The sequence below is a fragment of the Petaurus breviceps genome, unplaced genomic scaffold, assembly GCF_028583685.1.
Source record: "Petaurus breviceps papuanus isolate PSGF00001 unplaced genomic scaffold, PetGlider_PUasm1.0 79, whole genome shotgun sequence".
Classification (NCBI taxonomy): domain Eukaryota; kingdom Metazoa; phylum Chordata; class Mammalia; order Diprotodontia; family Petauridae; genus Petaurus; species Petaurus breviceps.
Window position 1 is genome coordinate 14,528,394 of NW_027186523.1, and position 19,520 is coordinate 14,547,913.

Below are 19,520 nucleotides of genomic sequence, written 5' to 3' on the forward strand. Positions count from 1 at the left end.
GAGCTGAAATAGTCCCTGAAGCTATGACTAAAAATGCTGATCCAGCCTGCATGACAGATTTGATTCATTAGAAGATCAGCAGATGGCAGTACAGAGAGAGAGAGCAGCCCAGCAAGGCAGCAGTCAATGACAGGACTGTCGAGCACCAGTGAGCCGCAGTGCACTGCACACAGCCCAGATCAGAACCCACAGCTTAAGCATCAGACAAACTGATGCTTCAGTGATTCTGCAGGAGGGCAGCATTAGAAAGGGGTTACAGATAGGATGCAAATCAAGAAAAATGAGCACCCTGGTTATAAAAATTCCTCTTCTGTATGTGTTTGCTGGCCACTCGTTGCCTATACGTACCCCTCTTCCCCCAGTAGTACAAGGATATCTGGGATACAATTGATAAATGGTCAAAGGATATGAACAGGCATTTTTCAGAGGAAGAAATTAAAGATATCTATAAGCATATGAAAAAAAAAATGCTCTAAATCACTATTAATTAGAGAAATGCAAATCAAAACAACTCTGAGGTACCACATGTCACCTGTCAGATTGGGCTAAGATGACAAAACAGGAAAATGATAAATGCTGGAGAGGATATGGAAAAATTGGAACACTAATGCATTGTTGGTGGAGTTGTGAACTGATTAAACCATTCTGGAGAGCAATCTGGAACTATGCCCAAAGAGCTATAAATCAGTGCATACCCTTTGACCCAGCAATACCACTTTTAGGGTCGTATCCCAAAGAGATCATAGAAGTGGGAAAATGACCAGTATGTACAAAAATATTTATAGCAGTTCTTTTTGTGGCGGCAAAGAATTGGAAATCAAGGGGATGCCCATCAATTGGGGAATGGCTAAACAAGTTGTGGTATATGAATGTAATGGAATACTACTGTGCTAAGAAATGAGGACCAGGGGCGGCCAGGTAGCACAGCGAGTAAGAGCACCGGCTCCAGTGTTGAGAAGACCTGGAGATCGAATCCCGGGCTCAGACACTTAGCACCCACCCAGAAACACCTGGCCATGTAACCTTGAGCAAGTTACTTAACCCCAATTGCTTAAGGGCGGCCAGGTGGCTCAGCGAGTAAGAGTACCGGCTCCAGTGTCGGGATGACCTGGATCAAATCCGGGCTCAGATACTCAGCACCACACCCAGAAATAACTGGCCGTGTAACCTTGAGCAAGTTACTTAACCCCAATTGCTTTAAAAAAAAAAAAAGAAAAAAAAAGAAATGAGGACCAGACAGACTTCATAATAACTTGGAGAGACTTATATAAACTGATGTTGAGTGAGAAGAGCAGAACCAGGAGAACTTTGTACACAATTACAGACACATTGTATGTGTGACAACTAACTTTGATAGACTGGGCTCCTCTCAGCAATGCAAGGTTATAAGACAACTCCAAAAGACTCATGATGGAAAGAGATATCCACATCCAGAGAAAGAACTACAGAGTCTGAATGCAGATTGGAGCAAACTATTTGTTCTCTTTTTTTTGTTTTATTTCTTCTTTCCCACTGTTCACTCCATTGGTTATAATCCTTCTTTACAACTTGACTAATATTTAAAGTGAAAGTATTTTTAGTTCCTAATGATCAAATAATTACATGCTTTCATGGGAGGGTGGGAGGGGAGTGGAGAGGGAGGGGGAGAAAATTTGAAACTCAAGCGATTGTGGAACTGAAATGTCATAAACTAAAAAGCAAATAAATAAATTTAATTTAAAAAAAAAGAACATCTGGGATAGTGCTCCCCTGTGTGTATGAGGTGGGAATAGGATGTTCCCTATTTGCCTGGGCAAGTCACTTAACCCTCTGCCTCCTTCAGTTTTCTCATCTCTACAACAGTGTTAATAATAGCACTGTTGGGATGGTTGCTGTGAGGATAAAATAAGTTAATGTTTGTAAAACTCTTTTCAAAACTTAAAGTACCATGTAAATATTAGCTATTGTTATGACTAAAAGAAATATTAGTGGAGGGGCCATGAATTGCAGTTTTGAGTAGATGTTGAGCCAAGGTCACTTTGAAGTAGCCCATAACTGGGGGAGGCGGGGGAGCAGGGGAAGTGGTTCTGAGACATGTACAAAATGAATAGGTTGAATTTGATGTCTAGGTCCCTTCTATCTCTCAAAATCAATGCTTCTATGTTGTAATAACAGATACAGATCTAGTTTGGACATTTAAAGGTGGAGTAGGGGAGGGAAAAGGGGTCAGCTCTTGTCTAAAGGCCTAAGACAGGAAGAAAGTGAGCTTTATGAGAGATAATGGACCCAAAATAGGGTAACCTAAGAGTGGAGAGTGAAGATTTATAGGTAGAATGTGCAAACTCTCCTTTAGTTTTGGTGTGTAGATTTGACCATATAAGCATATTAATATATTCATAAAGTCATCATATTCATGTATAAAATCTGTTGACCCCTTATTATGAAGGTTAGAATCATCTTTGCAGTCCAATAAATCAGAGGAAAAAAATAGGGGATTTTTTCTCTCTTTTTTAAAAATCAAACTGAGTTTCCAGAGCAGAAGTAAGATATTAAATTACTAATGGTCACAATATTGGAATAGTTTATCTCCACTTGCTAAGAGGTAGTCACTAGTGATTCTACCAGAAATCTTAATTTTGAAACCCAGTGCTCATCACTTGCAATAACAACTCCCAGCCTCCTCATAAGCAAGTCTAATTTTTAGAACATCTTGCTTGGGGATCAAGATGAAAGGGGAGGAGTCATAAATAGTTTGAGATAAAAGGAAACTTGTTACCAGACCATTCTCCAAATCTACTAGAAATGGCTAGAATGGCTTCTGATCATCTTTCTTCTCATAAAAATTCCTTGAATTCTGGGGTTTAAAAGCCAAGACAGAAGATCCTAGCTTCATAAAACATGCTGACAGCAAGACCTGTCACTTAATCACTGACTAATTGTGAGTCCCTGACTTTCAAAATACATATACTAAGAATCAGAAAAATATGATAGATAGAATATAAATTATATATTTTCTTTGGTTTGCTATATTCTCATATGAACCATTTTTCTTCTAAGTAAGTTAGAGGGACAAAGCCCCCAAATTTTCTTAGATTCCTTTTGATATTTTCTTTAAATTCAAAGCAAATATTTTTGAAAAAAATTTAATCTGGCAAGTGACATAGGAAATTAATTCCCTAGATTTATGCCTAGATTCCTAGGTTCAGAAAAAAGGGGAAAATTTGATACATTTGAGTATTATTAAAAATCCAAAGCCTAAACATATGCATTCTCGTGGACTAATTCCATTTTCATTGAAGTACTTTTGTGACAGTACAACTTGGTTGCCCAATGTCACATCCTAATCCAGAGAACAGATATTGAAACTCATTCCCCATCTCTTGGTAGAGATGTTACATGCTGTCAGATAGAGCTACAATGTCAGTAGTTTTGCTTAACTTTTCTCTTACAAGGAACAATTCAAAAGCTAATATAGTGTGCATATATTATAACTATTATATACATAGTAATGTAAGTAATATTAGGATATGTCTATGATATAAAAAGTCATCAATAAAACTTTATCAAATAAAAAATAATCAAATAGTTTATTCATATCAGATAGTATATTAGATAGTCTTGTTGCTAATCCTTTCCTAATTTAGCATATGTTCTTATACATAGAATAACTTACTTAGAACAACTTTCAGTATTTATAATCAATGTGCTTCTTCTCATAAATAATAAAGTACAAAACTATTCATTCTTCATCACATGGTGTACCTTTTAACCCATAAATCTTAGAACTTGCTTTCCTAGGAGTCTATTGAAATTCTATTACAAAGAAGTAAATCATCTTTATATCTATGCATAATGTCAGCCTCCCCCCAATTTTGTTTCTGCTTTAGAGCCCTAGAAATTATAGCTTCCATCAATCATTAATATTTCTTCTATAAATACTTTTTCGAGATAAAATACTCACATAAAACAACTAAACAGTATTTCATTTAAGAAAAATAAGCAGTGTCCAGCTTTCTAGTAGATCTGAAACCATATTGTTATGATTTTGAGGAGCCTAAGCCTTTGATTTCTCTTTTCTTAGCCATAGTTTACCATCCGAAAATAAGTAGATTGTACTAAGCGATTTCTTAGGCTTTCTCCAATCCTAAAATTTTATCAGTCAAGATTTTAGTCAAGAAAAGTGATAGAAACATCCTATTGACTGACTCGCATTCTTAGTTCACCATTTATTTTCTTACTCCCTCTAGCGGCCACCAGCACTTATTTCAATCAATTCTCCAAGGCAAAACTGTCTTAAAACAAATGTTTAGCCTGAAAAATAAGCTCTTTGACAAGAGTTGTTTTGATCTCTGTCATTATGTCCCTAGCACCTAGCACAGAGAAGATGCTTAATAAAGGCGTATCAATGGATTGATCGAAGATTACCTTAACTCAAATAAAACATGTATAAATTCATGAATAGAATTTCTAAGCAACATTTTATATTGGAGAAGAGGGACATTTATAAATAACACTTTCAATGTAGGATAACTACAAGTTGTACTGAAAAAAAAAAGTGATTGTGAAGGAAGCAGTGTGCAAATCTGAACTTTTAAAGTCAGTAATTTTATGATGTTTAATCAGACTCAAGATGCTTCTTTGTTTTTCTCTCTCCCTTCTTTCTCATATTTCAAGAAGAAATTGTACCTAAACTAAGCCTTCACTTTCTTACTGTTTCTCAGGATGCCCACTTCTCTTCTTACCCCTTTTTATTTTGTTTTCTTCTACTTTGCCCTCATTCCTCCTCAATCTTCCAACCATTCTTCCTCAAAAGAAAAGAATCACCATAGAGAAAAAGGAAAGGTCCCAAACACAATGCCCCTCTACTCCAATAGGGCTAGGAGCTCATCGATTGGAGCCAGACTTAGCTTGAGCAATTCTGATGGGATTTATCCCATGCCTGCCCATCATGTCCTCTCACAGGTCTACTCAAAGATCAGAAGGGGTGTTAGAGAGGGAGGGATGGCAGAGTCTTCCTAGCCAAAAAATAAAAAATTAAGATTAAAAATTTTTAAAACTATAAGATCCTTTCGCAAAACACCTTTTACCATTACAGTCACATGTTTTTTTTTTCTCTAGACTGTGAATTCCTTTAGTTCTCCTTTCGTTTAGGTTGCATACACTGCCTGCCACACTGTATGTCTTAAATAAATATTAAATAATATTAATCCATTACAATGTCAAATTTCTTGTAACAACATAATATGGGATACAAAGGAGGAAGAAAAAGCACAGTGGAGAAATGTAGGCCCTGAAACTCACTGACATCATCTCAAATCCCACCTTCTGCAAGAGACCTTTATTAATTTCTTTTGTCCCTCTTACCCCCCCCCCCCACACACACACACCTTCCCTCTGAGATTACCTTCCATTTACTTTGTACTTAGCTTGTAAGTAATTTTTTTGTTGTTGCATATTGTCTCTCCCATTAAAACCTGAGCTCTTTGGGGTGGCCAGGTAGCACAGCAAGTAAGAGCACCGGCTCCAGTGTTGAGAAGACCTGGAGATCGAATCCCGGGCTCAGACACTTAGCACCCACCCAGAAACACCTGGCCATGTAACCTTGAGCAAGTTACTTAACCCCAATTGCTTTAAAAAAAAAACAAACCTGAGCTCTTTGAGGGCAAGCATGCTAGTTTTGCCTTTCTTTGTATGTTTAGTTCTTAGCAGAGCCTGGCACTCAGCAAGCACTTAATAAATGCTTACTGACTGACTGACTTACCTTGGTTCTCTGACAGAATAATTTTCTCTGAAACTTGGGTCAAGGGACCAACCTGCTGTGCCACTTTGACAAGTTGTAAACTTGCCTAGTTTACTAGCATATTGGGCAGATTAAAGTATTTTTGTAAACATTAATTAAAGATGCAGAGTTAGGTGAGAGCTATGTGTTATTAAATATCAGACAAAGGATAGTATTTGCTTCCCTCTAATCAAGCATTTACTCCTTTACTTGAGAGTTGAATAATAAGTAAGGTTAGACCAGGGCTCAGTCAATGACAGGACCACTCTGGGAAACCAACTGCTTTGCCTTTGACCATCCCTAAAATGTTTGAATAAGAAAAACCCTGTCATCTTACTCATAGACTACAATTCTGGTTTAGCAGATTGTTCATCGTAACTCCACGTTCGGGATTTAATAAGAACTGATCATGAAAATGATGCTCCTTCCACTCCACTAATCACCCTACTTTCTTCCTACTCTCCCAGCAGATGAAAGAGGTGTCATCCTCAAGTCTAGCTGATCTGGTTTCATGAATTGCTGGATAACTTCTCAGGAAGATATAAAATGGAAGGTCTTAAGCCACGAGGCATTTTCATTTGTCAACCAGTATTAGATAAACACAGTAATGCCTAACATTTACAAAGCGTTTTACTTCTATGATCCTCGAGCCTCACAAAAAAAAAAACTGCTTAAGTAGGTCTGACAGCTATTATTGTATTCATTTTCACGGAAGCATAAACTGAGTCTCGGGTTGACTTGCGCATGGTCACACGCGCAGCTGGTACGTGTCAGAGGCGAGATTTGAGACTCAGTTTTCCCGACTCTATACCCTGCACTCTGCCCTCTTGGTTTTCCCTCTTCCTTCTTCATCATTCATTCTTCCTACCCCTGCCCCATCCTCAGCTCAGGGGGTTGGATGAAAAAAGACAGTATCCCCAAGTCCCTGCCAGTCTGGGACACGTGTCTGAGTTTCAGAGTCGTGCGCCCTGTTTGCTTTGTATTCTCAACCACCACGTTTGCAGTCCGAATGTGTGCAGCTCTTGGGCCAGGACAGTTTTCCTCCAACTAACCGGTGCCCGAGGGCCCGACGTGACCCAGGAAGCCCCCAAACACCTAACCGGGACTGGGAAGGGAGGGAGCTCGGTGTAGAGCTTGGGGACTGTTCCTTTAAATCCCTGGCTCCGGGACGGGGCAGGTGGGAGGTGGTGGCTAAGCCGCGGGGCCAGCCCGCCCGCTTTTCAGTGTCATGCAATGCGCATGGGTGAGTGCTGGGTTGCTCTGCCGCAGCTGCGGCTCGAGGACAGAGCTCGGCCAGCGCGGCGCTCGGCAGCGCAGCTCCGCGCTCTGTGCCCCGGACTCCCTGGCTCGCTCCCCGCCTGGCACCTGCTGCTCCTCTGACAGCGGGGCTTCCCACGGGCATCAGCGAGGTGAGTGAGGGCAGAGCAGACCTCCTGATGGGGAGCGAGGGGGCCGGACTGGAGACGCTGGAGTTGTTGTGGGTATATTTGTGTGTGCTGGGGGGTGGGGGGAGGAGGGTGTTGTTGGCTCTGAATGCTTCTGTCCAAGGCTTTCCTACTAGAAACTGTATTTAAGGTTTGCGTTGGGAGAAATGATTTTACACCATTTAATGGGCGAAGAATCGGACCTAGTGTCTATTCTGCTTTCCACCTCCACCCCCCTTTCCACTTTTCCCTTCACTTCCCTTTCTCCCTGCGATCTTCTCCCTTTCAGCTGTTTTTTTTTCCTCTTCTCTACCCTTTTTCCTCCCTTCTTTTCAGAAGTTCTGGACTGACAACTCCTCTCCTCCCCTCCCCTCCCCCCAAATCGGGTAAAGTCTGTTTGCTGAATTGAATTGAATTCGTGTGTGAAGGGGACTGAGGTGGCATTTTCCACTCCAAACAAGGAAACTTGTTCGTCCTTCGGGATTTCAGGGGTTCGTGGCAAGTAGCTGGGACGGCAGGCGGGGCGGGGGCGGGGGGCGACGAGCCTGTAACTAGGAGAAGGTGTCTCCTACTAATAATCACTCCTCATCCCTGAATTTACCTATCTATACTTTCGCTGTCGCTTCTCACCCATTATTTGCCCCTTTCACCTTGGCAGTTCGTCTTACGTGCTCACCTCCCGAGTGAATGTCTGATATGCCCTCTCTCCTTCGTAGTCTTCAGAAGCCTTTTCGGACATCTGCCTCGTTCTCTAAACTTCGTGTGGGTATTGTGGCTTTCCAGCTTACTTGAAAGCTGAGGCACAAGCCTTTATCACCTGTTAAACTTAGCTTCAGAACTAAATGATCCAGTAGCTTTCCTTCTCCTCCCCCCAGCTAGTAATTGAATCGTACCCAACTGTTTCGGATCTGCTATTGAGCCAGTGTGGGAAGGATTAAAAATGGGAAAAAAAAAAATGTGGCTATTGTGGGACAGCTTAACAAAAGGCAATAAAATAAACTGCAGTTTTCAGCTCACTGGTTTTTCAAACTTTCCCAGTATTGTTTGAGCCCGAATTTTGTCTTGCTTTTTTCCCTTCTCCAAGAACCACCCTCAGAAAGCTTTAACTGTCTGCCAAGAATAGTATTCAGAAACAGAAAACTAACAGAAGAAAACTTTTATCAGTAGATGGGATTCATGTTCTAGTATGCGTTCAACTTGTTTTTGGTGACTGCATTTTTTTATTTACCTTATACCCTCCACTGCATCTCCCCCCCCCCCCCCCCAGTCTTTAATGTTGCAAGAAAGGAAAAAAATCTACTTGAAATAAATTTGTGTAGTAGATAGACCAATACTAAGTGTATGCGTGGGAAAAAGTTCTCAAGGGGAAAACTTTTATTCGTGTTTTTTCCCCACTTTTTAAAGAGTATAATCACTGTACTTGGTGCTACAGAGTAATAAGCAAGTTTCTGTCTTGAAAATCTGTCTGCTGTTTGAATATAACTTACTGTGTTCTCCAAGAGGAAGGGGGTCTTTTTAATTTGTGTAGTCGATGTACAAATATAAAGCATTTCCCTTCTTATTTGAGATAGGATGGGAAGGATTGAAAAGGTCTTCACACCTCTTGCTGGAATGAGTGTGAAAGGTTGTGTGTTTATGACCCAAGTAAGGCTACAATAGATTAACCCTTTGGTATTAAAGGAGTACCTGTTAACTCCAAAAATGTACTTTCTTTAGAGATTTGTTGATGTGTGTATGTTTATTGCTCTCTCCTACCCACCCCACCCCCCTTGCCTGTGTCCACAATGAATAAGGAGGGAGGAAAAAAATAAGTCGGGAAGAAAAAAAAAACTTAGAGAAAACTTTTAGGGCAGAGGGGAGGTGGGGGAGGTACATTAACTTTCTACTGATTGGGATGTCTGAATTGCTGGTTCCAAGAACCATACTGTCAAGGGAGTACTACATGTATCTGGCCCTCTTCCATGTGGGTGTCTAGACAATCAGTTTGTATGAGTCAAACTCCTAGAGCCTTTATCAGGTGCCTCCAGCACCTGGCACTGGCTCCTGAGTTCTCACAGACACCTATACAGTCTAAATTGGCACCTGATATTTAAAGGTAGCTGATCAAGTCTAGGAAAAAGCAAAAGATTAAGATGAGCAGAAATGGGGAGAAACAGAGGGAAGAGAGAGCTCAAGGGAAGGTATTCTTGAACTAAGGGTGCAAATGCATCGCATACAGTGAATATTTGAGCCCTTACTGTGTGGACAGCATCATGTTAGGCATTACCCTGATACCATTGTAGTACCTCATTACCGAGTCCTTCAATTACTTTAAAGGTGAAAGCCATCCTTTAGGTACCCTTTCATTATTTCAAGGAGGAATCTTGCTAGGTTGAGATATCTGCCAAGGGCTTGAACCAGGCTTCCAAGATGATAAGGGACGAGGTCTCAGTTTCTTTTGATCGACAGTGAAAGTTGTGGTGGTAGCTAACTCCCAGCAGTAAGGCAGCACCTCTGCCTCCATCTAAATGGCCCCTCTGGGAGTCTGGGGAGCATTTCTTTGGTTGTTCCACAGAAAAGCTCCGCTCTCCATAAGTAGTAGCTGAGACTGAGAAGAGCAAGAGCAAAGGAAGATGGGATTTGGGTACCTTATACATCCGGATTCTCTAGCCAAGAAATGCAAGTTCAAGGGAAACTGTAACTGTAGTTATTAATGATGCTCTTCTCACCTTCTCAGACTTACTGCCTTAATCCTAAAGATACTGGGATTGAGTATGTTTCAGGAAAGTGTTGGCATGTGTAATCTGTGTAATCAAGGTTGGTGCTGAGGAACATATAATGCAGAGAGAACAGTCAGCCATTAAGTGTTTACAAAATGTCTCCAGGTTCTATGAAGAATTTATTTCCCTTTTGCATTGAATTTATTTTAAGGGATTCTTAAAAAATCCTTTTTGTTTTTACACCTAGTCATTTTCCAGTACACTCCTCTACTCCCTACATCCCCTCCCATACCACATAGAATTGTAAAAGAGGGAAAGGGTTCATCAGAATCATCCCACCCTGTCCCTGACTTTGATGGCACAGGCAGCAGTCTTCCACCACAGTGTTGAAAAGAAAGAAATTCATCATCATTTCTTCTCTGAGGGAAGGAATTGTTTGATTTCTGTCTTCTATTCCTGGTGCTTAAATGCTTATTGAATGAATGAAAGATTGGTCATTGCATTTAATCACATTCCAGCTGCCTTATAGTAGTATTTTTTTTAATATTAGCAAAATAATTTTCTATATTGTTCCCCTAGTTGTGCTTTTTTGTTTTTCTCTGTTTATTTATGTACTTCCTTTGCATTAGATTTATAACAGCCACCAACATTTTTTCACATGTAGAGTAAAAGTAGTGGTTATTCTAGAGTACTTGTTTTTTAAAATTTACATGTTATAGAGTTACGTTTTGGATGACCATTTTCAAACTTATTACAAACTAAAAAATCATCAACAAGTATTTCCATATGCAAAGAAGGCCTGAAACAAAGAAGATTGAATATGAAATCATGACTCAATTACAGAAAGGTTGGGTTTTGGGGTGTTAGAGTTTTTTGTATATATTAAGTTCAATGTGGTAGTGTCAACATTGATTAGCTTATCTGTGTCCCATTCTGAACTTCTGGTGTATTTTTTAAAAGTTTTGCTTGACACTTCTTTTTCTTTTTTTGCATCATTATCACAAGCTTCCTTTGTAACAAGTAAGTATAGTCAAGCAAAAAAAAAAAGATGTATTAAACTTGTCTGAAAATGTATTTCTTAATCTTCTCCAACAGCCAGATCACAATCACTTCTCCACCAACAGGGGGGAGGCATTAGCCTTCTAGATTAGTCAATGTATTGGTCAGAGATGTTACCTCTTTCAGTATTGTTTTCATTTACGAGGTTGTTGGTCTGACCACTTGTTGCCTTTGTCACCAACTGTATCTTTTTGCCCTCTCTCCTAGGCTTCTTCCTATGTCTCCAACATACATGCATGTGTACATATACAGACACATATGTGAACCCACCCCCCAAAACCATTTCCCCCAGTTAAGCTAAGTCATCTGTTAATATGATTGCATCATCATTAGTCTTCAACATCAAGAAAAGGACATATGTGTGATGGTCTAGTATCAACGTTGTAATATTTGACCTGATTTTTGTTGCCTGTTACTGTTTTCTTATATGGTTTTAATCATCATCTATGTTATTCCTTTGGTTATTATGCATTCTTCACCCTGTATCACCATATGTCTTCCCAGGGTTCTCTATTCTTCCTTTGTGTTCAGTCATTCCCTCCTCATTGGACACATATTTAGTGTCTACCTTTTTGTTATCCCAAATCTTGTTACTATAAATGTTTCTGAACATTTGTGTCTCTTCTTGCTGTCAGTAGTAACCTTGTCATATAGTCCCAGAAATGAGATCACTGTGCCCACCATATACTACCGTGTTTCCCCGATAATAAGACCTATCCCGAAAATAAGCCCTCCCCTTACTGTGTAAGATTCCTCTAAAATAAGCCCTCCCCCGAAAATAAGCCCTATTGAGATTGCTACTGTAGTGAAGGTGATCCCCTTCGCTACACGCTACATTACGGTACCCTCTGTATGCACTGTCCCCCCCCCCGTGAAACACACGCCGCGCTCCGAGCTCCATCCAATCAGAGCTGCAGCAGTGAGCGCGTCATCCTGTTCTTCCCCAGTGATTTGCTTATTGAATAAAGGTACATTTTTTTGTTCACATTTACCTGTTTATTAAAATTGCTGTCAATGTTCATTAAAATAAGCCCTCCCCTGAAAATAAGCCCTCTGGTGTTTTTCTGTCCAAAAAATTAATAAGACAGTGTCTTATTATTGGGGAAACACGGGTAGGCAGTGTCCTAGGTGCTGGGTAAAGAAAGGGAGGGGAGTGTTCCTTGCTCTCAGGGAGTTAACAGTCTAATGGAGGAGACAACATGCAAATAACTATGTACAAACAAGATATGGGCATGATAAATTGGAGATTATCTCTGAGGGAAGGCACTCAGATTAAGGAGGAATGAAAAAGGCTCCTTGCAGAAGGTGGACTTCAGGTGAGAGACTTGAAAGAATCCAGGAGACAGAGATGAAGAGGGAGACAATACCAGGCCTGGTAGACAGCCAATAAAAGTGCCCTCGGTCAGGAGATTTAGTGCCTGGTGTGAGGAAGAGCAAGGAGGCCAGTGTCAATAGATCAGAGTCAACAGAGGCAAGTAAGGTGTAAGAAGACTAGAAAGGATGGGTTATGGAGCTAAGGATTTTGATTTGATCCTACAGGTATAGGGAGTCAGTGAAGTTACTGTGTGGGTGAGATGATCAGGTCTGTGCTTTACAAAGATCAGCCTGACAGCTGAGTGGGGAATGGATTGGAGTGCAATGAAACTTGAGGCAGGGAGACCAACCAGCAGACTCGTTCTGTAGTCCAGGTGTGGCCTTGCACCAGGGTGATTGGCGAGTCAGAAGAGAGATGTTACAAAGGTCAACACACAGAACCTGATCACTGATTGAATATGGGGGAGGGGAGGTAGGGTAAGAAAGAATGAAGAGACAAGGATGACGTATTAGGTTTCACATCTGGGTGACTAGAAGGATGCTTTCCTTCTACAGCAATAGGGAACTTAGGAAGAAGGTGGGATTTAGGGGTAATAATGAGCAATTTAACTACTTTTCTTGCCTAATCCCAATTGCTTAACAGAGCAACTTGTTCCTACCTTTTCCAGTCTTTGAAAATTTGATGGGTGTGATGCCTCAATTACTTTAATTTGTATTTATCTTTTTATTAGTGGTTTTTGAAGAATTTTTCAAATAGTTGTTGATAGTTCTCATTTCTTCTTTTGAAAACTGTTAATATACTTTGACCATTTTATCTTAAGACTAGTTCTTAGTCTTAGTCCCTTTAGATATCAGACTTTTACCAGGGAGATGTAATGCAAATAATTTTTGCCTAATATGTATATTTTCTTCTGACTTTAGCTACATGGATTTTATTTGTGTAAAAATCTTTATTTCAAAGAATTAAATTGGTATGTTTTTTCTCCCATAATCTCTTCTGACCTCTGTCTGGTTATGATTTCTTGTTGCCTTATCAAAAGTTGTGCAAGATACCACCTACCATTATCTTCTAACTTTTGTTATGGTAATAGCTCACATTTATATAGTGCTTTCACACATTCTTGTTTGCTGTACACTGTACAGATGAAAGTATTATCTCTATTTTACAGTAGGATCTGAGACGCCCAAGGCCCATTGTAAGTGATGAAACTTGTACCTATATGTTTTTTCTATAACACCCTACTGATTTTCTATCAAATCAAGACTTGGGGAGCTTGAAGAGTTTATACTATAGAGTGGGGTAGAAATCAGGAAATTTGTTCCTGCCTCTTCTATGATGGATTAAAAAGAAAGTCTAGAGATCTGCGAATATTGTAATTACTTTTGGTGAGGTATCAGTGAATAGAGGACTGACCCTGGAGTCAAGAGGACCTGAGTTCAAATGTGACCTCAGATACTTAGTAGCCATGTGACCTTTGGCAAGTCACTTAACCCCCACTACCCTGCCTTCCCCCCTCCAAAAAAGGAAAAAAAAAAGAAGGGAACCCCTGAGAATGTCAGACATTCAAAAGGATCCTAGGTTCCTTTATCTAGAATCTCATTCCCACCTCTTGCGCACCTTTCCAGGTTTACTGCTCTGGACCTCAGTTTTTTGATACCCAAAGTCGGCATGATAACATTACCTACCAAACACAATATTTCTTCAACAAATATAGGACCATGGACCCGGTTTTCTATAATGCAGGATGATCTCACTGACTTAAAAACAGTTAAAAGATAATTATAACATGAATATTTGTGTGCTGAACTATAATGGTTTTTTTATTGTTGTTTTTACTTGCATTTGAGTTTTAGTAATATTCCCATGGAAATGAATTAGAAAGAGACATCTAATTAAAAAAAAAAACTTGACTTCCACTTCAGGTAGCTTTCTGTTTTTATCCTGAAACCTGGATTGCATGTTTAATTCTTCCTCAAGGCACTACAAGGTTAGTCAGATGGACAATTTAATCTAGTCTTACAGGCTCATTTAAACTGTTGCAGTATGAACTCCTTGAGTGTGGGGACTGGGATTTGGATTTTCTTGGTATCCCCAGAGTTTAGCATAGTACCCAGCATATAGTAAGTGCTTAATAAATGCATGTGCATGGACTGTTTTAAAGCTATATTCTGATTTTGTTGAGTTTTTAAAAACCCTATCATAGGTTCATAGCTCTAGGGCTGGAAGCCACCTTCCCTTTGAGTCTAACTCTTCTCATTATACAGATGAGGAAACTGAGGCGAAGAGAGGTTAAGTTGCCTTGAAGGCCATTAGTCCAGGTAGTAAAGCTGAAAGAGCAATAGGCAAGCAAATCTAACTCAACAATCTCTTACTGATCATCTTTAATGAACTAAGTACTAGACGAGGAAACAAAATTAAGACAAGCCTCTGTCCTTACGAGTGGAGTAGGTGGGATGAAACCTCCTTGTTCTTCTTGGAACAGACTATTCCATTCTCCAAATACTGGGGATTTCCACTGGCTGATCCTCAGGCCTGGGACTCTCTCTTTCCTCATTTCTGCCTCCTCACTTCCCTGGCTTCAAGACCCAGCTAAAAATCTCACATTCTACAAGATGCCTTTCTGGTTCTTTCTTGGATTAATGCCTTCCTTCCAGTGACTATCTCCAGTTTACACTGTCTGCATCTTGTCTGTACATGGCTGTTTGCATGTTGTTTCCCTTGTGGCCATGAGCTCTTTGAGAGCAGGGACTGTCCTTTGCCTTTCTTTGTATCTGTAGCCCTTAGCACGTTGCCCAGCACTTGCTGATTTGTAAAGAAGTCCAGAGAAGTTCTTAACAAGCAATGAATAGCGCTTGTTGAATTCTGCTTAGACATAGGTTTCTGTGCTGGCCAAAGGCTGAGACATACGTGTACATTATACACCAATGCCCCCAACTTTATTAAATTCTGTAAATACCATTGCTAAGTGAGTTATCAAAGCCAAGGTTTGCCTATTTGTGCTTTTTAGTGTCTTTAGAGAAAAGGACTGTAAAACTCAAGGTGGAAAATAGCTTTTTGGAATAGTTCCTTGTGTTCCTCCCAAGGGAAGTCTTAGTAGATGGCAAAATAAATACGACTGAAAAATAAATAAAATCTAAATTACTGTGAAGAAAAAAAAAAGCAAATCTAACATGATGCAATTATTATTCCCAATCAGAATGGCTACTTTTGTCTTCCTCCTATTAATATTATTGTAGTATGAGAACAGAGTTCTTACTTTTATACTTTTTCTAACACACTGACAGATTTACCTCCCCATAAATATGCTACTATGATGTTCTAAGTAGTTCATGGATTTGTTGTCTCATTCAAAATGTCAAATGAATTAAAATGATAATAAAAATTTGAGATGGGTGCCTTGCAAAGTTTTCATGAAATTGAACTCTGAAATCAGCACAGTTTCTATTGGTGCCCTTCACATTGCTTTCTATTAGGTCACGCTTTATTGTTATTCTAAGAGGCTTAAATCTTCTGAAGTCTATCCTACAAGTTTGGGGGATGAGGTTTAACTTGAGGAACAATCGTATGTCTAGATCATTCTCTTAGCTGACAGTATGCTCTTATAAAAAGACCTCTTCCCTATGGGTCTGTTAAGAACCCAGACTACTTAGTTAAAGCCTTTGTACTGATCTGTTTGCATTAAGCAAATCAATTACTTTTATGTGGTGTGGTCCAAAGTAAATTACTGGCCCCACGTTAACAGCTGGAGCTTTTCACAATAGGGGGCCAATCTAAAAGCAAACTCGTTTCTCTACATTGTTTAGAGATCTCTTTTCAGTAAACCTCTTTTTCCTCCTAAATGAAAGCTTGGAATTGTTCAGAGCCAATACATTTGCCAGTCTTTTAGAAAATGTTTGTTCAATACTCTCAACTGGGTTCTTGCACTTCAAAGAACTTGAGTTTTTACTGAAGAGAAATTCCAAGGGGAAAATGTAAAGTCTTATGAATTTATATTGGTTCTACCAAGATTAAAAACAAACAAAAAACAGCTGGGCAGAATTTTTACTTGCTTGATCCCCACAGTACTGGAAGAGAGTCCTGGCATACATAGGAGATATTTTGGGAGGTGTTTTTTTTCTTTTCAAAGTCTTGAATATCAAGAAATCCAACACAAGGAATAGAAAGCCAAGAGCATTAATATTCTCATTTTACATAAAACTTGTTCATTTGCTCCTATGCCAACTTTTAGCTTACCCTTTTGCCATTTTGATTAGTTATAATATAACCTAGAATATATAAAGGACATATGCCTGCCTAAATGTGAATACATGCATATGCACTTAAGCATTTCATTCCACAGATGTTTATCAAGCATTTGCTATATCTGAAGAAGTTATTGAGGGCCAGGACTGTCTCACTTTTTACTAGTATTGCCATTAACTAGGACAGTACCTGGCCCACAGTAGGTGCTTTATGTCTGTTGACCAATAGTGAGTATTGTTGATAAAAAAGATAAACATTCATATTATACATAGTTTTCAATTGAGCATCTGTCAACTTTGGTGGGGTTTTGTATAGTACATATATTTATATAGAGATACATATACACACATAGTATCTGTATATACACATATATTCATATATACACACAGAAAACATGAAGTTGACGTGACATATATACACACACAGAAAACATGAAGAGGGGTGTGTGTGTGTACACATATTTATTTAGGGGCTTTTCCCTGCCCCCACTCGTTGTTTCTTCTGTATGATGACCAGCCTGGCTTAGTACAGGGAGGTTTATCACTAGTAGGTTGCCCACTAAGCTATGAATGCTTTGTCCATGGTAACCTATGAAACTGATCAATAAAAAATAGATTCAGGGAGGTTAGGTGGCGCAGTGAATAGAGCAGGACCTGAGTTCAAATTCAGCCTCTAACACTTAACACTTACTAGCTGTTTGACCTTGCATAAGTCACTTATTAACCTCAATTGCCCTGTCCTCCCCCCCCCCCAAAAAAAAGCAAAAGATTTAAAAATAGATTTAATCTGGTGGGGCCCTCTTTGTTATCTGGAGTGATGGTTGTGAAATGGCAAAAGGGGGGGGGGCAAAGAGTGATAAGAATTGCAGTTTTTAGACCATCTTTAAATCTTAACTGTTAATGGAAGATCTTTGGGGCAGCTAGGTGGGACAGTGAATAGAGGGCTGGGCCTAAAGTCAGGAAGACTCATCTTCCTGAGTTCAAATGTGACCTGAGACACTTACTAGCTGTGTGACCTCAAGCAAGTCACTTAACCAGTTTGCCTCAGTTACTCATCTGTAAAATGAGCTGAAGAAGGAAATGGAAAACCACTCCAGTGTCTTTGTCAAGAAAACCCAAATGAGGTCATGAAGAGTCAGACGTGACTGAAATGACTGAACGCAAGCCACAAGTGTGCCAGGCTTTGTACAAAGCACTTAGAAAAACACAAAGAGGCCAAAGACAGTCCCTCCCTCAAGGAGATTACAGTCTGATAGCAAAAATATGCAAACAAAGGGTACAGGGCACACATGTACGAAAATATTTATAGCTGTTCTTTTTGTGGTAGCAAAGAATTAGAAGCTGAGGGCATCCATCAACTGGGGAATGGCCAACAAGTTTTGGTATATGGATGTAATGGAATATTATTGTACCATAAGAAGCTGACTTCAGAAAAACCTAGAAAGACTTGCACAAACTCATGTTGAGTGAAGTGAGCAAAACAGAACACTATACATAGTAACAGCAACATTGTCTGATGACTGACTTTGTTAGACTTAGCTCTTCTCAGCGATACAGTGATCCAAGATAATTCCAAAAGACTAATGATGGGAAATGCTGTCCACATCCAGAGAAAGAACTATGGAGTCTGAATGCAGATGGAAGCAGACTTTTCTCTTTCTTTGTTGTTTTTGTTTTTTCTTTCTTGTGGTTTTTCCCTTTTGTTTTGATTCTTCTTTCACAACATGACTAATGTGGAAATATGTTTAATATGGTCACACATGTAGAGCCCATGTCAGATTGTATGCTGTCTTATGGAGGGGGGAATGGAGGGAAGGGGAAAAAATTTAGAACTCAAAAATCTTATAAAAATGAATGTTGAAAACTAAAAATAAATTTTAAAAAATATTTTTTTTAATGTGCAAACAAGCTATATACAGTATAAATAGGAAATAAGCAACAGAGGGAGGGTACTAGAATTCAATAGGGTTGGGTAAGGCTTCTTGTGATGGGATTTTTAGCTGGGACTTAAAGGAAACCAGGGATGCCAAAAGGGAGAATTGAAGAAGGAAGGAGAACATTCCAGGCATGTTGGAAAGCCTAGGAAAATGTCAGGAGTTGAGAGATGGAGTGTGTCTGAGGCCAGTGTCACCAGACTGAAGAATATATGGTGAGAAATAAAGTGTAAGATGACCTGGGGCGGGGGGGGGGGGCGGGGGACAGACACGACACATCTATAAAGGACTTTGAATGCTAAACACAGTATTTTGTTTGATCCTAGAGGCAGTAGGGAGCCGTTAGTTTACTGAGTGGGGTGGGGGTGGGGGTTGACATGTTCAGACTTACACTTTAGGAAAATGGCATTGGTGTCTGGAGGATATATTGGAGTGGGGAGAAGAGGTAAGCAAACTCCCCAGTAGGCTACGGAAATAGGCCAGGAATGAGGTAATGAGGGTCTGTACCAAAGTGGTGGCAGTATCAAAGGAGAGAAGGGAGGTGTATTTAAGAGATTTTTCAAAGGTGAGATCAACAGGCCTTGCTGACAGATTAGATATAGGGAGTTCAGGATCGTGAGAAGTTGAGGATGACTCCTAAATTGTTAGCCTAAGGAATTATCAGGATGGTATCTCCCTCTCCAGCCACAGGGAAGATAGGAAGTGAGGAGGGTTTTGGGGGAAAGATACTGGGTTTAGTTTCGGACACGTAGAGCACTCAGATGCTGCTAAATCTCACCCCTGCCCTTGCCCCACACTGTCCTATCCCTAGCCCCGTTTGAACTGGGCCTTGAGGGAAGAGTTAGAGATTTCAGGGAGGTGAGGACAGAGACCATTCTATGCATATAGACCAGCCTAAGCAAAAGAATAGAGGTGGGAGACTGTCACATTCCCGTGATAAGTAAGCTGATTTGGGTGGAATGTAGAGTTCATGAAGGGGAATATATGAAGTAATATGAATCTAGAGAAATTATAGTGTTAAGAATTATATACCTGGCCTTTGCTTCTTTTACCCGTTGACTAACAGAAGGATATTCAGGGCTGAAGATTA

The 19,520-nt window shown here is 39.9% G+C and overlaps 1 protein-coding gene across 1 annotated transcript in view; it reads left to right on the forward strand.

Annotated features, from left to right (window-relative positions):
- The first annotated feature begins 6,986 nt into the window (after window positions 1–6,986).
- LOC138175835 (proline and serine-rich protein 2-like) overlaps window positions 6,987–19,520 on the forward strand; it is a 70,651-nt gene continuing 58,117 nt past the window's right edge. The window contains exon 1 of the mRNA XM_069106392.1: window positions 6,987–7,167. The gene's annotated coding sequence lies outside the window, so the exon portion shown is untranslated. The remainder of the gene's footprint in view (window positions 7,168–19,520) is intronic.